The following is a 9023-nucleotide window of genomic DNA, read 5'->3' as shown; positions in this document are numbered from 1 at the left end:
GATAGATAGATAGATAGATAGATAGTAATGAGATGAAAAAAAATCTTTTGTCCATTGCATGCTTTTTATGTCTCTGATAGACCCTATCCATTACTAACCCCTGGGCTTGTTGTCAGCTGATAATTCACAGCTGACATCAACCCCCAAAAATATTACCCTGATTGCAACCACAGCAGGGCAAATGGCAAAAGCTGTGATGAATCACCAGAATTGGTACTGTGCCGCGCCCCTGGAAGGAGCCGAGCTGCTCGGATCCTGGTTCACTGTGGCTCGAGGGTCTCCGGACCCGGGGGTCGTGAGGCCACTCAAAGAAAAAGGGGTTATTTACAGGGGAGGTGATGTATAGTTCGTGACGCCACCCATGGTGCGCGGTAATTCGGGGAGTACCACCACTGCCATTGGGAGTACCCAGGGCGATGAAGTGGGGCAGTTTGATGTTGTAACCCTCCACAGGTAGGAGGGATGCCCCGGGGCTCGGTGAAGGGTGCATGGGGTGCAGGAGTCACTCTTGTACTCATTCAGTTCATAAGCAGACACTGACAACCAGGTAAACGAAGTCACTGGTTACCGCTGCCGCTGAGGGGAGCTCGTCCGGGTCTCGTCCCCAAGTGGTGCTGCCTGGTGATCCGTGACCTGGCTCCTGGCACTTAGTTTGACTTCAACTTGATGGCCCGGTAGCTTAGAACTAACCTGGCCCCGCTCCCTACTATGGATAAGTATGGGAGCTTGCTCTCAGGGCTCACGCTTGGGATTTTCTGCACCGTTTTGGGTTGGCAAGTCCTATCCCCCTCGTTGCACTAGTGCCCCAATTCTGGAGCGGGTGGGAACAAACTATAAAGGCTCTGTTCTCCTCCTGAATTATCGGGTTGCCTGAAGCTACTCCCCGACCTAGGGTCCGTGTACCCCATCGTGCATTCGGTCCCAGATCGGTGATAGTGCTAGACTGCCGGCTGTCCTCCTCGACAGGTCTGAGCACCTTGCCACAATCCCCGGTGACCGGGGGTCCGACTCCTTTAGGCCCAGACCACCGTCTGCAACCTAGGCAGTTACTTCAGGAGTCACCACTCCCGACTTCCTCTGAGCTCCTCTCAGCTCGAGGGCTACTTCCCAACCTTCCTCTTTCAACTCTACTCCTCAACTCACTACACTCCTCACCCCCCTCCCTGACACCCCAGGTGGGCGACTCTATTCCACTCAAGCCGTCCACTGGAGTGTCAGGTGAGTGTGGTGCAGGGTGGCTCGAGGATTTGATTTGCTGTTGGAGGCAACACCACTTAAGCAGCTTGTGCAGTACCCTGTGATGACCTGATAGTCCAGCTTTTCACTTGGGCACCTGATTGTGAGCCATCTTTGGGATCTCTGGACAAGGGTTTTTATGATTTTCCTTTCTTTTTTGCATGATTCATGCCTGGTTATTGTAATTACTGTATGACTTGCATGCTCTTGTTCTGTCATATATTGATAGCTGCTATCCCATTGGACTCACTACCAGTATAGCTCACAGGTGTGGTCCCTATGTTATAGACTTAATGGTTAAGAGTTATTACATTTATGGATTGATCCAGTATATGTTTTTCTAGGGATCAGATTTATACATTGTTGCATATGTACACAGGGCGGTACCCCATATTTTACATCTTGGAGATGTGGGGGTTCTCTATTTATATGTATTTTAAGTGATTTTAATTGTATGTCTTATGTGTCACCTTGATTGTTTCAATAAAATTCTATATCAATCTTTACTATTTTGAGGATCCCTGTGATATATATATATATATATATATATATATATATATTTATTTTTGGGTCTGCGCGTCTCCTATGCATGAGCTTTTTTTCTCCCTGGTTAGTACATCAGTGACGTCCTGGACTAGCCAGGTCGTCCCAGGTAATGTCATGCACACACACACCCTCCCCCTAGTAAGGTGACAGAAGCCAAATTACAAAACCCTTGTCACCACCCTCCGGGTTTGATATTCACACCAGGGGGTGGAGCCAGGCAGTTGGCTCCGCCCACCGAGGAGTTCACAGGCCCGGAGTCAGGAAAACAGTAGCCTAGTCAGAGTTGACCTTTGACAGAGGAGTGAAGGAAGTCAAGTTCAAGGGCAGACCTGTGCTCAGGTCTGCCAAAGTCTACACCAGGTTTCTGGGTTGGAGCCCAGTCAGCAGACAGTGGTGGCCGTTGCAGGAGCTGGGATTACAGCCGGTGGAACCGTAGGGACCGGGGACAAGTGGTGGCCTGCCGGTACTGAACCGGGGAACCGATTGGAAACCGGAGCACCAGGAGGGGTACTCAGACCCAGTACGAGGCACAGAAACAACCGGGCTGAGTCAAATCTACTGATTGAGGACTGGACTTTAGGACCTTTCCCACATAAGACCTGACTGAAGACAACAGCCCAACCATAGGGGTAAAGCCACCACCCAGGCATAGAGACCCGAGGGGCCAGCGTCTGCGAGCAAAGAGTGCTCTCCCGACACATAACAAGCCGGGGAGAGGACTACCGTTTCTCAGGCATAGGAGTCGTGATTACTACACAAGTGAGGTGCAGGAGAAAGGCAGAAACCACCAACCTGTTAAGGGGAAACTGCAGCCGGCTGCGGGCACCGTTCACCATCTTGTTTGGTTTACCAGAGACTCCAGCGTGTTTATCACAGTGAGTACACCAGTGCCGTCAGGCCGTGCATCGCGCCGCACCGCACCGACACCCCAGCACGCATCCATCCCCTCGCCTCAGCACCTCCCTCGGGCCCCCGGGACCATCATCCCCCTACCCACGGAGGGGGTCAACACCAAGCTGCGCAACACCGTCCCCAGGAGCCTAGTCAACGGCAGCGGTGGTGTCCATCCATTTACCACAACCCGTGGGTGGCGTCATGAACTTAAATACCCTACAAACAACTGCGGTTCCGGCCGTGGACCTCCCCACCGAAGTCCCTACGTGTAGCACCAACCCTCTTTCAAACTTTAGGGCTTGTAAATAATCCCTTGATTGGCCTGTCCCGTTTCACGACCTCCGGAGAGGCAGACTGGAGGATGGGCCTGCGGGAAAGTGATGGCCGAGGCCCCGTCACCACTGCAACCGGTGGCGATCCTCCGGGTCAGGGGTCCTCTGGACGTGTGGCCTCTGCGAGACAAACAAGTGTGAAACCCTGCACCCGTCCTGTATAACAACACCTGGGCCCGTTCCTGGACTGGGGAAAAGGGGTGCTGCCCATTTCTTAGGGGCAGCATCAAGGCTAGGTTTGTTTGGGTGGGTGACTGAAGGACCTGCATTAATAAAAATGTTATGTTGCAACGTTTAAGAATGTGCCTTCCGAAAGGTAAGAATTGAAAATATCCTTGAAGTTTATACAAAAGTTATTATACTTGTAACCTGTTTTAAATCTTTTTCCAGTTACAAAGCAACAAAATAAACCAGTGGTGGACAGGCAGCCCATGGACGGTCTGCATTAAACCAACGGGGAATGTGACGCCCTGGACTAGCCAGGTCGACCCAGGTAGTCCCATGCACACACACACCCTCCCATTAGTAAGGTGACAGCAGCCAAACTACAAAACCCTTGTCACTACCCTCCGGGTTTGATGTTCACACCAGGGGGGGTGGAGCCAGGTGGTTGGCTCCGCCCACCGAGGAGTTCACAGGCCCGGAGGCGGGAAAACAGTAGTCTAGTCGGAGTTGAGCTTTGACAGAGGAGTGAAGGGAGTCAAGTTCAAGGGCAGACCTGTGCTCAGGCCTGCCAAAGTCTACACCAGGTGTCTGGGTTAGAGCCCAGTCACCTCTGGCAAGGAGGCAGATGGTGGTGGCCATCTGCAGGAGCTGGGATTACAGCCGGTGGAACCGTAGGGACCGGGGACGGGCGGTGGCCTGCCGGTACCGAACCGGGGAACCGAATGGAAACCGGAGCACCTGGAGGGGTACTCAGACCCAGTATGAGGCCCAGAAACAACCGGGCTGAGTCAAATCAACTGATTGAGGACTGGACTTTAGGACCTTTCCCACAAAAGACCTGACTGAAGACAAGAGCCCAACCATAGGGGTAAAGCCACCGCCCAGGCATAGAGACCCGAAGGGCCAGCGTCTGCGGGCAAAGAGTGCTCTCCAGACACATAACAAGCCAGGGAGCGGACTACCATTGCTCAGGCAAAGGAGTCGTGATTACTACACAAGTGAGGTGCAGGAGAAAGGCGGAAACCACCAACCTGTTAAGGGGAAACTGCAGCCGGCTGCGGGCACCGTTCACCATCTTGTTTGGTTTACCAGAGACTCCAACGTGTTTATCATAGAGAGTACACCAGTGCCTTCGGGCCGCGCACGGCGCCGCACCACACCAACACCCCAGCACGCATCCATCCCCTCGCCTCAGCACCTCCCTCGGGCCCCCGGGACCGTCATCACCCTACCCACGGAGGGGGTCAACACCAAGCTGCGCAACACCGTCCCCGGGAGTCTAGTCAACGGCAGCGGTGGTGTCCATCCATTTACCACAACCCGTGATGGCGTCACGAACTTAAATACCCAACAAACCACCGCAGCCCCGGCCGTGGACCTCCCCACCGAAGTCCCTAAGTGTAGCGCCAACCCCCTTTCAGAGCGACGTGACCCTCGGGGTCCGTGGAGAGCTCGAGCCACTCACCGACGAGCACGGATCCGAGTGGCTCGGCAGCAGGCCGAGCCCCGGGGCGGTACACATCTAATATAATGTGTTAATTCTGCGGCGACTGTGGGCTGGTATTTTTAGTCTGGCAATGTCCAAATAACCAGCCTGATAATATCAGACCCCAGCTGTCTGCTTTACCTTGGCAGGACCCAACGCCAGTTTTATTTACTTAGTAGGTTAAATCAGGCTAAACACTATTTACCCTGGTTTAACCTCATAAATAAATAATTTAAAAAATACTAATCCCATTCAATTTGAACTCTGTTTACCTGCATTTAAATGATTTTCTGGCCTCCACAGCCCTCCTAATGGAGCCTGCTGGAAAAATGCCGGACTTCCCCCATAGATTTCCTTTATATGCGTTACTCGATTCGAGATAGTCTGAGCATCAGACCCTCTCAATTCAAGTAAAGAGCACTTGAACAAGAGATGGGGATACACTGTGTGCGCACCCACACACACACACCATGTAAGTGTCACGAGACTACCTCAGTGTCAGAGTGCTGTTGTTTGAAATGAAGAAATGCAAAACAAGAATGCCGCGGAGACACCATCACATGTTTCTCAACGCTGGCAGGAAACTAGCCAGGTCTTTCACCGGGAAGGAACAACCACAGGAAGGGCAGTCTCCAGTTAAGGAAACCGCCTATACCAATGACGCAGCACATGCTCTGGGCAAGGTACTGCTGTCAATAAGGATAAGGGAAGTGCTCACAATACAAATTAAAAGGGTGTAACTGTGCACTGAGCCTTTGGCCATGACAAGGTTGTACCAAAGCCTCCTCATGTGCACTGAAAATAAAACGCTTTTTCTCAACCACTAAAACACTGTAATCTATATTATATGTCTGATATATGTAGGAGGTACGTCCCTTTTATAATGGTATAAGTAGTTTAATTTTGGGGTGGCAGAATATCTTTTAAGGGGATGTTTCACAAATGTTTACATTATAAACTTCATATCCCTGCAAATAGCTGGGGCAAATATCACCTCCATCATTATACTGATATTTCTGGATATATCTTTTTTCAAGGAGTGATATGTGTCCCCCAATCTCCTTATACTGGTAATGCAATTGTGGCGCCCCTGAGGCATCAGGTGCCACAGGGTATTGCACCCAGCAACCAGTGCAGTGCTAACCTCGGGTTCCTGGAAGACCAGTGCCGGTGAACACCACAAACACACACAATTCTGCCCTTTTTCCCCAGACTGGATAACAGGCTAGAGCCGGGTTTGATGGATGGCCACCTATAGTTGAGACCATTGAATCCGCTAGTCAGAAACTCGGGAAGGGGAGGGGCTAGTGAGTGTAAACGACAGTAGACGGACATCTTGACAGTGAGTCAGAAAGACAGTTGGTCAGTGAAGAGTCAGTCAGTCAGCACGTGTGAAGTGGTCTGTTGAACTAAAGGAGTATGGTCGCCGGGAGAGTACGTTATGAGTAGTCAGGCGACCAAGCACCGGCGGGGTGCAGAGCCCTAGTTCAAGAAGACGCTTCAGGCTCACCTGATAAATCTGCCCAGTGAGGGAATCATCAGGGTTCCTTACCAACGTTCGTGTCCAGGGCACAACAGCAAAGAGGGAACCCAGGGACTGAGACAGAGGACCGATCCAAGAGAGGTTCAAGCTGCCTGCCATATGGGCCAGGACTGTGACAATAGGAGGGGACCCCAAAACTCTCCTGGCCACGGGGACCTACCAACTACAGAAGGGTGCATGGCAATAAAGCTCGCCAGATCACCACAGCGGCACTGAGACAAGAGGAATACCGGATTATCTGAGGCCCAGATTGGTAGAGACCAGCACCAGCCGGGTTGCAGCTAAACTAAACCATTGAGTAAAGAACTAGTTAAACTGCAGCTCCTGTGTTGTTTGAATTCTTTCTGCACCTCGTTTTATCAACTTTCACTATACTACAACCACCATCATTCTCCCCTGGGGCTTAGCTCTACTTGCGGAGGGTCCTAACATCCAAGCTGCTCAATACCATCAGCTCCAGCAGTGAGAGACTTTGCAGCGGCAGCTTTCCTCACCTAGCCACATACCGCAAGTGGCATCATGAAAAATGTTATTATTTTTTTATTTTCATTTTTCCATTATCCCCCCTTTTTAAGCGACCTCCAGGGTCACAGAACCGGGCATCGGCCAGTAACCGTGACATGTCCCTGTGATCCCAGGCCCAGGACTGAGTACCCAAAGGCCCTGGGGTGTGTCACAATTATGTGTAGCACCGGTGTCCCTGCACTGCTCTCCCTCCTCCATCCAGGGACGCTCACTTACCACTGCAGCTTGTTTGCACCATGCTGCATGCTGCACCTGTGCCGCCCCAGTGCCAGCACTCGGGCTGCTCGGATCCGGATCCGCGGTGGCTCAAGGGGTATCCGGACCCGGGGGTCGTGCGGCCACTCAAATGAAGGGGGGCATTTACAGGGGATTGTGGTAAAGTTCGTGACACCACCCGTGGTATGTGATAATGTGGAGTACCACCGCTCCAGTTGGGAGTACCTGGTGTGATGGAATGGGGCAGCCAGGTGTTAGAACCCTCCACGGGTAGGGGGAATGCCCCGGGACTCGGTGATGGTGTTCGGGGAGTGCCAATCGGTGCGAAGGGGGTCACTTTCGTACTCACTCAGTCCAGTAAACTGACACCTACAACTGGATAAACCAAAGTTCTGGATACCGCTGCCGCTGAGGGGAGCTAGTTCGGGTCCCGTCCCCAATGGTGCTGCCTGGCAATCCGTGACCTTCCTCCTGGCACTAAGTTTACTTCTCTGTTGGTACCGGTAGTATGGAACTAGTCAGGTCCCGCTCCCCACTATGGCTAAGTGTGGGAGCTTGCTGTCAGGGTTCACGCTTGGGATTTTCAGGACCGTTTTCGGGCAAAGTCCTATCCTCCTCGTTGCGCTAGTACCCCGATTTCGGAGTGGGTGGAGAGTGGATCTTGAAGGCTCCATTCTCATCGGGTAAATTGTCAGGTTGCCTGAAGCTACTCCCTGACCTAGGCTCCACATACCCCGTCGTGCCCTGTCTCAGCCCGGTGATGGTGCAAGGCCACCGGCTGTCCTCCTCGAGAGTTCCGTGCCCCCTGCCACGATCCCCTGCGACCACGATTCCCCTGCAGCGGGGTCCAGCCCCTTCTAGGCCCAGCCCACCGTCTGCTACCTAGATGGCTTCCAATGTAGCCCGGCTCCTCACCTCCTCTCTCCTTCACTTCCAAGACTACACTCTCTTCTGACACTCCTGACACTCCTGACCTCCCCTAAACCAACCCCCCAAGTGGGCGACCCTATTCCATTCAGGCCATCCACTGGTGTGTCTGGTGGGTGTGGTGCAGAGTGTACCTAGGATTTTAATTAGCTGATGTAGGCAACACCATGTACTTGAGGACCCATAACCAAGAAGGAGGTGCATATTGCATGGGAGGGCACATTGCACAATGCCCTGTGACGACCTGATAGTCCAGGGGCATCTCACACCACTTCCCTATGGTCCTCCAGGTGGATGTTTCCTCCTTCTCTCCCTCAGGACCTGTGCATGCCGCACAGGCCCTATGGGAGTTCTCCTAAGACATGCACGTGCACTGCTGCCCTTCTCTTAATGGGCCAGCGCTTCAATTCTGGAAGTGCCTCTCAGCGTTTCGCTGAGATGCACTGGGCACTTAAGGCACTCTCCTACTAAGGGAGGTGTCTGAACAATGCTATTAGTTAGTTAGTGGTTTCTTACCCAGCCAGCTAGTTGTCAGGTCCCCTCATCCGCTGTGCTTTTTGAATAGTGTACAGTGTCCTGCCTGTCTTCTGTAGAGATAAAAATATAGCGCATATGAGAAGCACCCGTGGAGTGATTTCTATATATTTATATTATAGAATTGCTCACCTGGTTAGGTGACACCTGAGGATGGCAAGTGTATCTTGCTGAAACGCGTTGTGTTAATACAAGAGCTTTATGTTATTAATAATAAAGCCAAATTTCTTAAAAGATCAAAGACCAAAGATCTATTACTAGCGCTCACAAAGACCGGAATCTTTTATCTATCTGCCTGTCTTCTGGTCTCGTCTGTACCTTGGTGTCTGTCCTTCCTGGCCGTGCCATTTGCCTCGACTACCCCTGTGGTCCCAGTTTTGCTAGTAACTGGGTCCATCCTTCCTGACCGTACCGTCTGACTAGGCTACCCCGGTGGTCCCAGATTTGCCAGTAACTGTGTCTATCCAACCTGGCAGTGCCATCTGCCTCAGCTACTCCGGTGGTCCCAGGTTTACTAGTGATTGAGTCTGTCCAGCCCAGCCATGCCACCCCGGTGGTCCCAGCTTTGCTAGTGACTGGATCCATCCCCACCAGCCATGCCATCTGCCTCAGCTTGTCC

Source organism: Anomaloglossus baeobatrachus, chromosome 11 (genome assembly GCF_048569485.1).
Source record: "Anomaloglossus baeobatrachus isolate aAnoBae1 chromosome 11, aAnoBae1.hap1, whole genome shotgun sequence".
Lineage (NCBI taxonomy): Eukaryota > Metazoa > Chordata > Amphibia > Anura > Aromobatidae > Anomaloglossus > Anomaloglossus baeobatrachus.
This window is presented reverse-complemented; position numbering follows the sequence as displayed.